This window comes from Marmota marmota, unplaced genomic scaffold (assembly GCF_001458135.2).
Source record: "Marmota marmota marmota unplaced genomic scaffold, marMar, whole genome shotgun sequence".
NCBI classification, from domain to species: domain Eukaryota; kingdom Metazoa; phylum Chordata; class Mammalia; order Rodentia; family Sciuridae; genus Marmota; species Marmota marmota.
Genome location: NW_025999941.1, coordinates 5354335 through 5367592, shown reverse-complemented (window position 1 = coordinate 5367592; position 13258 = coordinate 5354335). Strand labels below are relative to the sequence as shown.

The following is a 13258-nucleotide window of genomic DNA, read 5'->3' as shown; positions in this document are numbered from 1 at the left end:
CTCCCCTCTAGCCAAGAGGAATGGAGCCAGCTCTCTATGGACTGAGACTTTTGAAACTGTATAAACTTTTCCACCTCTAATTGTTCTTGACAGATCTTTTGGTTACAGCAACAAAAAAGCTGACTAAAAGAAATAATTGGAGGTGAGAAGAACAGTCAGGACTGGAAAAAAGATCTTGGAGTTGTTGTCTCTGAAGGGCTTCTGGGAAGGATTTTTCTTCCTAATAAGTGATACCTCCATGAAAAGGCCTATTTTGCTTCCATTTCTTTCCTTCCTGCTTGTAAGCCTGTCAGAGGACCATAGGATCTTTTGGGGTGGAGGACAGCCATCTCCTTCCCCTTTCTTGAGGGCTATGACAGACACGTTGGTGATAAAGCACTAAAACTTTAAGAACCGTGGTCACTTATAGCCTTGTGGATCTACCAACCCAAGCTTGGAATTGCCTACCTCCAGACTAAATAGCTACATGTATTTGTTAAATGCCTTTATGAACTCATGGTTAGTTGGTATTTTATTACTTGTGGCTGAAGGTATCTTTACTGTTGTAATTATTAATGCCTGTGAGAATGGATGTGACCTTAGAGGAGGAGTAAGATAAAGCCTGGAGATAGACTCAGATTTAGGAAACAGGAGACTTTTGCTAATTAAACTTTAAGGTTTTCAATTTTTTTTTGTGGGGGGGGGGCGGTGGTGCTGGGGATTGAACCCAAGGCCTTGTGCATGCTAGGCAAGCACTCTACCAATTGAGCTGTATCCCTAGCCCAAAGTTTTTAATTCTAAAAGCTACAGAGAAAGCTTGTTGAAGTCATGTTCTCCCTGCCTTCCCTCAACACACACAGGGCAACCTCCCTCTTGAACCACTCCTAGTGCATTTTCCAGAGAGCTGTGTTTCAAATGAAAGGTCAAAAAGTAGATCAGTTTCAGTTTGAAGCTACAGGAGGGTAGTTATTTCTCTATGTGATTTGCTTCCTGTTGCTAAAACACAGTCTGTTCAAATGAGATTGTTTGCTAAGTGAGGCATCTCCTTCCCCTTTCTCCCTTGGATGAATTAGAGAGCAAGAAGAATCAGTCTGAGGATCCTCACTGTGACAGACTGAGGAGCTTTATTTATTCCCCGTGGATAGTGGCCTGCCACCAGTGAGCCACAGGCTGGAGTGAGGGAGCTGACTCATAGGGTAGGGAGTAAATGGCCTGGATCTTTGACAGAGGTAAGCAGTGTCCGATTCCTCCGGGGTGGCGGGGGGAGGGTTGGGAGGTTATGGCAAAGAAAGCCCTATCTATTCCACTGAGCAATTAATGCCACTGTTTTTCTTGAAAACACATTTTCTCTTAAGCCGCTGAGGATAATTTAACCCCCATCTTGACAGGACATACTAATGACTGCTAATGGATACATTCTTTTAATAAATGAAGAGGCACAAGAAAATTGCCAGATATTAAATAGAGTCCCACATGTCTTATCTGAGTCTATAATGGCCCTATCAAGTGACCTGAGTGAAAGAAATGTGACTCTTCAGAGGTTAAAGGAGTCTATTTTTCCTTAGTGCGATCTAAATTCACTGCTAGGAAGAGCAGTAATTCATTGGTCTATCCTAGGAAACATATAAAGGGGGGGGGTCATAGCTCAAGTTAAATGATGCATTTCCTATTGGTAGCAAAGAATATGAGATAGGTACCTTTGTGCACTGTGGGTTTATGTAATGGCTCCTTCCTGGGCAATAGGGCCTAAAAGCTCTGTGGAGTTTCTGACCTTTGGAATTTTCAGGCAAGAAATCAAAGAGCCTGTGTAATTTGTCACTATTTTGTTAATTCATTTTTTTCCCCAAAATCATCCAGGGTGTGTTTATTGGCTTGTCTGCTAATTTTAAACTCTATTCTAGAAAGTGTTTCTCAAAATTCAAGCAATTCCTAATACTTTACTCTTAGGGGACACTTCCTAAAATATATAAATAACTCTAATAAATCAGTAAGAAAAAGGGGGGAGAAAAAAACAAAGACAAATGGACACAGGAAATAAAACAGAAACTCAAAGAAGAGGAAATAGACAATAATCATATGTAAAGATGATCTGTATTGTAGTCTTCTCCAACTTGCTGTTTATAATTCAACACTATGCTTCTAACATGATATTGTGCATAGCAATATTCATTTTTACTATTATGTTTCATTGTATGAATATTCCACAATTTCTTCTCCTTTTAATACATGTAACATGAATCTATATTTGTAAAACTCAAAAACAATTCAAAATTATAAAATAGATTGTGTAAGATATTGACATACTTGATAGAGCTCTCATTAAACAGAAAGTAATGAAAGAAACTGTCCTCAAGTTAATACTTCCTGAGTTCCAGTGACTTGGGATGCCGAGGCAGGAGGATTGCCAATTCAAGGCCAGCCTCAGCAGTTTAGAAAGGCCCTGTTTCAAAATCAAAAAAATAAAAAGGGCTGGGGATGTAGCTCAGTGGTAAAGTACCACTGGGTTCAATCCTCAGTACCTCCCCTAAATAATACTTCCTTGGGGGAAGAAGAGATTGATATTGAGAATAAGATGAAAGATGCATCAGTTAATTATTGTTGCATAACAAACCAACCCAAAACTTGGTGGTATAAAACACAGCCAGTTATTGCTGTAGATTCTCTGGGTCAAGTCTTCCAGCACAGCTCAGAGAGGGGTTGGCTTGCCTCTGTTCCACACTGAACCATTTGCCTCACTCATGTCTATATTCAACTGGGCTGGGCTGGAGTCGACTGAGTCCTTGGTGTTGTGTGTTGACTGGGGTGCCCCAGACTCTCCACACCTCTTTTTTCTCCATGTGGTTTCTCATTCTTCAGATCTTCTTTTTCCCTTCCAACAAGATAGATGAAGTTCTTTCCAAGGAGAAAGCATCTATGTAAGACTTGTGTAACTAAAACTCGGTGATAATGAAGACATGTTAACCAAAAAAGGTGTACTCTGTGCTCACATACTTTTGAGAAATGCTGCCCATAGCTCCTCTTGGAGATTCCCAGAGCAAAACACACAATACAAAATAAAAATAACCCACAAACAACAACAATAACAACACCCCCATAAAAACAAAAAACTTTAAGGCTCTGAGAAGTCTTGGGAGGAGCAAAGAAAAAAAAATTTTTTGGTGTAGCAATATTCATTTTTACTATTATGTTTCATTGTATGAATATTCCACAATTTCTTCTCCTTATAATACATGTAACATGAATTACATGTTAGGCAGTGTGGAAAGAGCTGGAGAGAAAAGGCAGAAATGGTACCCATCCTCTTTTCTCAGGGGTACATGAAGGGAGTACTGGATTAGTGACAGCTAGAAGGCTTTGCCCTGCAAGAGAACATTCTCCTCATCTGAATTCTGCTCTTCCTCTCTCCATCAGGGTTATAGCATTACTGGGGGTGGCGCTGACCTCCAAGGCCTCTGCTCCCGTCTGTGGTCTGTAGGTAGGAGCTGCAAGGCCAGCAGGTCAACAGTGCCTCTCCTGGAATCAGGTTACTTACATTTCTGCCCCCTCCTCGACACCCTGCCAGTGACCTTGTCTTGAATTAGCTCACTTTCCTGACTCCTGTTTATTGTTTGCCTTAACCTTTATGACCTATCCTGACCTCTCTGGACTTATGGACCTTTGGCTTATCCCTCATGCTTGGTGGCCAAAGCTCCTTTTTTTTTTCTTTTTTTCCTTTAATTTGAAAGCTAATCCATATTGTTTATTACAAACTCAATACCCAAAAGTAAAAGCTTACTTTTATTCCAGTTCTACTGTCAACAGTTAAGCAGTTCAGTTTCCTTCCAGATGATTTCCCATGTTTATACGAACACGCATGTGAGCTTGCTTATTTGAAAAAATTGGGTATCAACATGTCCATGTAGTTCTGTGATCCCCTTTCTCATTTAACATTCTATCAGGTGCCTCGTTGCAAGTCTGTATATATAGACTGACGTAACTCCTAATAGTGGCAGTATTCCAAATTATGGAAGTTCTTTTATTTATTCATTCTTTTCCTCCTAGACAATGTTTATGTTGCTCCTTATTTTTTTTGCAATTATAAACAAGGAAATCCACAATACATGAATCTTTGCACATTCATGCCAGCTGGTGTCCTGAGGGACATTTTTCCAGAAAGGGCAGTGCTGGACTCCAGGGCATGCCTGACTTCCCTGCCTCATTATCCTCTTACCCCTGATGTTCCTGAGACCTGTGCTGTCACCTGCCTATCTTCCCATACCACAGTGTGGTTCATTCAGGCCAGAGCTGCTTCTTGAAGGCCAATCCCCTACCACCTGCTCTCTAAAGCTTTCCCCTAGAAGCTTGTGTTGGTCACATCAGTTGATAAGTGCTCAATAGCACACACCACATTGTGTAGAATTATTTTTCTACTTGTCCTATACCAGAATTTTCCAAAGGCATCATCAGTGTCTGGCATAGGGCTTGACACTCTGTGAATGAATAAATGAGCAAATTTGATTGAACTCATGCTGTGTGCTACACACTAGTACTGTGTTTAGACAGCTAGGAACAAAAACCAAATTCCTTGCTCTTGGGTGGGAAGATACATACAATCGGCTAACAAGTAATGGTAAATAACTGGTCAATGATAAGAACCTTGGAGAAAAATAAGGTAATATATGGCACTAGAGAAGATTGTTGTTCACGGGTAGCTGATATTTGCACATAAACCTAAATCAGGTGAAGGATTGAGCTGACTATGTCGGGAGACCATTCCAGGCATGAATGAATGCTTGCACGGAGGCTAGATTGAAGGTTCCCCATTCCCTGGCATGGTGGAGGGATCTGATAAAGAGTCCCCAGGGGCCTAAAGGATCTGAAACAGAGTGAACTTGATCAAGGAGGTTGACATGAATGTCACAGCTTGGCTGTCCCAGGAGGATGCCTTCACTTTGTAAGGCTGTGCAGTTGCAGGGCGGGCAGCTCTCTCTAGATGGTTAACAGGGAAGCTGGGACTGAGCCTGGCTAGGAGTAGAGCAGAATAACCAGGAGACAAATCACTGCAGTTTGCTTTTTAAAAGAGGAAATTTAAGAAAAATCATTGTAAATGGGCTACCTGAAAAAAAACAAACTAGACCTCTAAGGACTCATGGAAATAGTATCTCCAGGAAGCAGCCTCCACTTGTAGAGTCTGGGGGACACAAGGAAGCAGTTGAAATAATTAATACTTGGAAATTCGGAGGACGGCATTGATGACTGGGGCCCCAAACTTCGGAGGAACAGGATACTCAGCTGGTGCTAGTGTCCTGGTCAACATGAGGCTGGTTTTCTTGAGCGTTGAAGAAACTGCAAACTAAATTCAGTTGCTGCTATGAATATGTGTTGTTGGAGTGATGCTTACAGGAATAGTTAGAAACGGAAGCAATCCTAGGAAGGATTCTGGGAGCTAGTCCCTGCCTCCTCCAGCCTTGCAGCCTCCCTCTCAACCCACACTCAGCTAAGCCTAGCAAGAGAGCCGCCCACAACACAGGAATTTGGTTTTCAGGGTCCCTGTCCCAGCATCCCAAAGCTGAGTATAAAAGGATTGGTTTGGAGTCCTACCCTTACCAAAGGGAAGGGGTTACACAAAAGCACAGACTCAAGGTAACAGAGGTCCTTGGGAGCCGTTTTTGAGGCCACCTACCACAGTTGCCTTTCTTGCTGTGACTTGCACTATAGTGGCACTAACCTTTTAGAAATAGTGGTAGCTGTTTGGCACATGGATTAACACACTGGGAAGGCTCGGTTGGGTCTGTGTTGAGACTCCTGTTCTAATCCAATTACACTTCGTCAGAAAGTTAATTTAAGGCTTATATAATGATACCCATAAGTATTATGGCGCCATATGGTAATTAGGCATCCATGTGGTAGAAAACTCACCGAAATGACTATAATTAGTATGACTTCTACACAACCAAATCTATTTAAGTTTTCTCTTCCTATTTGTTTGTGTCGCCAGTATCTCTCAACAGCTTCCATGTTCATAGCTTTCTCCCATACCACCTACCATTTAATTATCACCCCACGTGCAAACTCTGACACTCACATAAACCAAATTACAAAGATTCTAGTTAGCACCATGCGACAGTTAGATGCTTCGCCTCTGCCTCCTTCTTCTCAGTCTTTTCCATTTCTCCCTGCTCCCCAAATGAAAACTCCTGAGTGGCTGGGAGCTGAGAGCTGCATTCCTCAAGGGAGGTACTGATAGAGGGCCTGGTGAGAACAGTTCAAACTTGCTCATATTTCAGAGTGGTCTACTTGAATTATTAAAGCGGGTTGCCCCTAGATCTCCCCTGCCAGTTGCATTTTGCTTGGGGTAATTTTAGTAGGGAATAAAGTTTTTACACTTTCAATAACAACAAAAGAGTGTGCAAATGGAAGCAAGAGAACATATTTGTATTGAATGAGTTTCAGTTACATTGAACCTGTTGTCAGATTTCTTTCTTGTTTTGATGCAGGAATGAGGAAGAACAGGAGCCAGAAGAGGGGAAAAGAGAAAGGAAACGATTGGAGGTAGGAGGTGGGTTGGGCAGGTAGAGGGAGGAATTGATGAGCCTGAGACCTGACAAGGTAGGGTTGCCAGATAAAATACAGGAAAGACATCCAGTTAAATTTGAATGGCCAGATTTAGTGAATAAAAATACAGGGCTCTCAGTTAAATTTGAATCGCAGATAAACTATAGAAAATATTTCAGTATCAGTGTATCTGATATAATACGTGATATACACTGAAACTAAACATTATTGCTATTACTCTGCAATTCAAATCTGAGAGTCCTGTATTTTTAAGGAGAAGATGCTGCACATTCACCTGAGGTCCTGCTGCCTCTGTTTCCTCAACATGTTTAGTCTCCATGACACTTGACCCCACTCTAGCCTTCTGGAGTTCTGACCATACAAGTCTCTAAGCACCCATGATCTGAGTGTGTAAATCCAGCATGATAGACAGATTTCGAGACTACAGAGGGGCTCTGGGTATGGGTTTAAATGTGTGCAAAACTTTTCTTGCTGAATAGTTCATGTTAAAAGGGAATTTAGTTTGATCCTTGGTGAGCAGCCTGGGAAGGTAGTTAGAAATCTACCCCTGTATGGCTTCCTCCAAAATTTCTCTTTCAGATTTCACAGTATTGTTTTTTGGTTAACAAAGCAGATGAAACCATAAGAAATATTCACTTTTTCATTGCGGAAGGGGAAAATAACTGCTGGCAAGGGTGTGGAGAAAAGGAAACCCTTACACACTATTGGTAAAAATGTAAATTAGTACAGTCATTATGGAAAACAGTATGGAGGTTCCTCAAAAAATTAAGAATAGAACTACCAAAAGATCCAGCGATGCCATTCCTGGGTATCTATCCAAAGGAAATGAAATCAGTATGTCAAAAAGACATCTGCATTTTCCCCACGTTTATTGCTGTATTACTTATAATAGCTCAGAAGTGGAAACAACCTGAGTGTCCATCAACTGATGAGAGGATAAAGAAAATGTGGTACATACACACAACAAATAGCGTTCAGCCCTAAGAAGAATGAAATCCCATCATTTATGACAACATGGATAGAACTAGAGATTGTTCTGTTAAAGAAAGACAAGTACCACATGATCCCACTCATGATCCCACTCTAAAAAAGTTAATCTCACAGAAATTGAGAATAGTATGGTGGCTCCCAGGGTCTGGGCAGTGTGAGAGTAGGAAGGAGTGGGGAGAGGTTGATTAGTGGGTACTAAATTATACAGCTGAATAGGAGTTAGAGATTCTGATGTGCCTTTGCACAGTAGGGTTACTATAACAATGAAACAATGATAATGTACTGTTCGTTTTCAACAAAATAAAGGAAAGGATTTTGACTGTTTTTGCCATGGAGAAGTGATAAGTGTTGGAGGAGATAGATGGGTTTAATCTGATTTTAGCATTACACAATGTATACATGTATTAAAACATCACATGGTACTCCACTAATCTATGCAATTTTTATGTTTTTATGTATTGGTTAAAAACAAATTTAATTAAAACAAAGGAAAACAAAATTTGAGTCTCCAAGGTTTCTAATAAACCAAGAAAAAAAAAACAGTTTCCATTAATGCTAATCTCTTCCTCTAATTTGCTCTCTATTCTTCTATCTAATTGCAATATGGGTGAAATTGTTGCCTGGAACTGGGAGAAAGCTATTTTTTTTTAAGTTTTTTTTTTTTTTTTTTGCCAGTTGTCCAAACAATGGAAATTTCCTGGATTCTGTGCTGCATTTTCTTAAGGTTAATGGACATATGCTGACTTTTTAAAAGCTATCTGTTACTAGGGGCAAAAAGAAGTAAAAAAGGAAAATGTGTTTTACTTTCTGTCTCTTTAATAGAGGTGACAAAATCTTAAACACAAATGCCCATGCTTGTCTTCATAAATCTGAACCCTGGTACTCATACTGTATGTTTTAAGTCCCAAGAGGGATATTAAGACAGGGAGGATACAAGGAACAAGATAGAGCCTGATCATTACAACCGGGGTCTAGCGTTGTTCCGAGTGGTTTCTGCTGCAGGCTAACTGCATCCTCTATTTCTTCCTTCTTTCCTTTCTCTGCTCCAGCAGCCTGAGCTGCTCTCTGCTCAAGTGATTTCTTCCCTCTGTGCCTGTATCCTTCCTGACCAGCTGTCGCCATTCCATTCCCCTACCACTTCCTATCCTTTAACGTTAAACGTGGGAAATGCCTCCTCCAGGCAGTACCAGTCCAACCATGTCAGGTGTCCTGCCAGTGGGTTCCTAATGATACTCTCTGCTGAGCTCTATCTTTTCATGAATCACCATATATATATATAAAATATTTTTGTTTGGGGCTTAGTGTCCCCCATGGTATCTGAATAACTTGAAGTCGGAGGCTGTGTCTTGTTCATCTTTGTTCACCTAGGTCTAATACAGGACCCAGTTCACAGCAGGCAGATAGGTGGCTGGATAGAACATGACTTTGAGATGCCTGATAATGAATTCTAGTACGTTGGCTGGAGGTCTTTGTGTCAAACCCACCAAGAGATTGTGACAATAGTAGTAAGCAGCTGTGCACTATTTTCAAGATATCTAGATGCTCATTGGATGACACACATTCATCCTCTGACAGAAATGTTCACTCATTGTTTTTTGGCTGGAATTCCACCATCTCTCTCTCTGATGATCCCACTCTTTTTTCATGAGGGACAGAAGATGCGATTGTTTTTGTTTTCTGCAGTAATGGGGATTGAACCCAGGGATGCTCTTCCACTGTGCTACATCCGCCTCCCTTTGTTTTGGGGTACTGGAGATTGAACTTAGGGGTGCTTAACCACTGAGCCACATCCCCAGCTCTTTTTTGTATTTTATTTAGAGACAGGGTTTCACTGAGTTGCTTAGGGCCTTGCTAAGTTGCCTAGGCTGGCCTTGAACTTGAAATCCTCCTGCCTCAGCCTCTGGAGTTTGGTATTACAGGCATGTGCCACCACACTCAGAGAGAAGATGTAATTGTGAGTATTGTGAGTATACACTTGTTCTTTTTTTTCTAATGTGCAAATTATCACATAAGTGCATAATATGTTTTGTTCATTAATTTTTGTTTTGTGTGAGGAGGAGTAAATAGAACTACAGGCTAAGTTGCACAGGACAAAAAAAAATTTTTTTTGTGGTAAAACCGAGGCACCAGTTTTATGTCTTTACTCATTCATTTATTCAAGTTTATTGAGAGCACCTATTACATGCCAGGCTCTTTCAGGAGCTCCAGAAATAGCAGTGAATAAAATGCAGATCCTTTCTTTCTGGAGTTTACCTTCTTTGGGAAAGAAAGTTAATAAACAAACCAATGAATACATAATAAAATACCTGATGATAGAAGGTACTAGAAGGAGATTATAGCGAGGGACTAGAGTGGTGGAAGGGGAGGCCTTTGCTAAGAGGTGATATTTAACCTGACATCCAAATGACAAAAAATGTAAGAATAAGGGCACTTCAAGAAGAGGCAGTCATGCAAATGGCCTCCCAGGCAGGAACAAACACAGCTTTTGTGATGTCTTCTTGGCATACTTGTTTTTTCAAATCTGTCTCCACTGGGTTAGGAGGGACAATGTCTATTTTATTTCCCAACATATTCCTAGCGCCCAGCATAGTGTCCTTCTGGCACATGATATGTGCTCAATATATGTTAATGAATAATGAGTGAACCTTTGCCTGGTGTCCTTCTTGCCTAGGGTCAGGGCAGTTCCTGCAGGTGTGGGCCCTGGGGCCTCAGCTATGGAGAATGGAGTGAAACGGAAGCTGATCTCCCACGAGTCAGGCAGTGAGAGAGGATCGGGGACTCAGGGACTGGGTCCTTGAGCATCGCGCCTCAGCCACCTTGCTCCTACCTACTTTTTTAAAAAAACACTTGAGATTGAAACCCAGAGCCTTGTGTGTTGTGTGTGCCAGGCAAGCAGGCAATCATCCCACCACTGAGCTACATCCTCAGCCCCTCTCGGCCACCCTACCTAAGGCGGGGAGTTCCCCACCTGTGGGAATCTTAAGATCAGATCATTCTTATCACTCAGCTGCACAATGACTTTTGGGCACAAGGAAGCTTGTAATTAAGAGTTCAATTCCCTCAGAAGCTCTATGTCAAGCCACATATGTGAATCAATCCCAGGCTGCCTCCTCTGGTATAAGTGGCATCTGCTAAGTGGCATCTGCTCTGGGCCAGTTGGGCTTCTACCTGAAGCAAAATAACAACTGCGGGTTGGGGCTGTAGCTCAGCGGTAGCGCACTTGCCTGGCATGTGTGAGGCACCGGGTTAGATTCTCAGCACCACATATAAATAAATAAATAAAAGTCTATCAACAACTTAAAAAAAAGCAAATCACAAAAGGGCANATATATATATATATATTTAAAACAACAACTGCCACAACATCTAAAAAGAAAGAAAGGAAGGAAGGAAGGAAGGAAGGAAGGAAGGAAAGAAGGAAGGAAGGAAGGAAGGAAAGAAGGAAGGAAGGAAGGAAGGAAAGACTCTAGCTTTTGGTTTTTAGCATCTGGGGTTATTTGAAGGCCCATTTTCTACTAGTTGCCTTGTATCTTCTCTTTTGTGAAGTCCTGAGATATTTAAGGTCCTTGAAAACCTTAGGCCTACTTCCCTCTATGTTGAATATCTTATAAGTTCTACCCACATTTCATATTAGATATAATGCACTTTGTTCTGGCTCTAAAATATTTGTGTCCGTTACTAATGCTGTGTAACAAATCACCTCAAAACTTTGCAGTTCAAAATAACAATGGATTATCTTTCGTGGGGTGGGTCTTCTGCTTCAGGTGGTGTTAATCGGGACAGTGATGTCTGCAGTAATGTGAAGTCTTCATCAGGAGGTCAGCTGAGATTGAAATGTCTGGAATGCCTTATCTTCAGGAGTCAGATGGATCTTAACTGGGAGTTTAGCAGGGTCTGTCAGCTGGAGGCCTTTTACTTTTCTATGTGGGCCTCTCCATGTGGCTGCTTGGATTGCCTTACAACATGGTGGCTGAATTCCAAGAAGGTCTATTCCAAGAGTAGGCATTCTAAGAAGGAAGAAACAGAAGCTGCCAGGTCAATTAAGAAATAGTCCTGGAATTGGCATAGTATCACTTCCTCTACATTTTTCACATCAAAGCAGTGAAAAGGCCGGCCAGCAGTCAGCGTGGGAGAGAATCACATAAGAGCATGACACTGGGGAATGCATTCCTCTGGATTATCAAAACAATGGGTGATGACAAGTTTTAAGGTAATTATTATTTTGGTATTTCACCTAAGCAAAACATAGCATTACTATATGAGTCAGCAATTCCTCTTCTGGGTATACATCCAAAAGAATTGAAAGCAGGGACTTGAACATGATACTTGTACATCCACATTCATAGCAACATGATTTGCAATAGCCAAAATGTAGAAACCACCTCAGTGCCCTTCAATGGATGAATGGATAAACAAAATGTATTGTCTTAGTCCATTGGGCTGGTATGACAAAATACCACAAATTGGGTGGCTTATAAACAACAGAAATTTATTTCTTACTGTTCTGGAGGCTGGGAAGTCCAAGAACAAGGAGCTGGCAAGTTCAGCATGTAGTGAGGGCCCTCTTTGTGGAGAACTGCTTTCTAATGTGTCTTCATGTGGTGGAAGGGATGCGCCATCTCTGTGAGTTGTCCTTTATAACGGCACTAATTCCACTTATGGGCCTTAAGACCTCATCACCTTCCAAAGTTCCTACCTCCTGCTGTCACTTGAGTGTTAGGATTTCTTTTTTCTTTTAATATTTTTTTAGTTGTTGATGGACCTTTATTTAATCAATTTATGTATATACAGTGCTGAGACTCGAACACAGTGCCTCACACATGCTAGGCAAGTGCTCTACCACTGAGCACGACTCCAGCCCCGAGTGTTGGGATTTCAACATGTAAATTTGTGGGGTATACAAGTGCTCAAACCAGAGCCAGTATATATATAAAATGAAATATTGCTCAGCCTTAAAAAAGAGTTAAAATTCTGACCTGTACTATAACATGAATGAACCTTGAAGACATTATTCGAAGTGAAATAAGCCTGACACAAAAGGACAAATAATGTATGATTCTATTTATGTGAGTATGTTAGACAGCTTTTTGTTGCTATGACCAGAGTACCCAATAAGAACAACTTAGAGGAGGAAAAGCTTATTTGGGGCTCATGGTTTTAGAGGTCTCAGTCCATGGTGGGCCAACTCTATTGCTCTGGGCCTCAGGTGAAACAATATCATGGCAGAAGGGCATGGTGGAGGAAAGCCACTCAGCTCATTGGCAGCCAGGAAGCAGAGAGAGAGAGAGAGAGAGAGAGAGAGAGAGAGAGAGAGACTCTAGGGACAAAATATAAATCCCTGTGATCTACTTCCTCCAGCCACACCCTTTCTTCCTATAGTTACCACCCAGTATGGTAGCCCTTTCGAATCATTAATCCATCAAATGGTTCAATGCACTGATTATGTTACAATTCTCATAATCTAATCATTTCACTTCTGAACATTGCTGCGTTGTATCACACATGAGATTTTGGGGGATACTACATATCAAACCACAACAATAAGGTATCTAGAACAACCAGATTCATGGAGACAAAGTAGAATTGTGGCTACCATGGGCTGGAGAGAGGACAGGAATGATAGATATTGTTTAATGGATAGAGACTTTTGGCTGGGGAGTTGGATAGTGATGATGGTTGCACAATCATTTGAATGTTCTTGATCCACTGATCTGTACACTTAAAATTGTTTAAA

General features: G+C 41.2%; 1 long non-coding RNA gene across 1 annotated transcript; it reads left to right on the top strand.

Moving 5' to 3' along the window:
* The first annotated feature begins 990 nt into the window (after window positions 1-990).
* Window positions 991-12546, top strand: LOC125616247. Its single transcript, XR_007346854.1, has 3 exons — window positions 991-1208; window positions 6456-6517; window positions 11289-12546. It is a non-coding gene; the product is annotated as an uncharacterized LOC125616247 (long non-coding RNA).
* The last annotated feature ends 712 nt before the right edge of the window (window positions 12547-13258 follow it).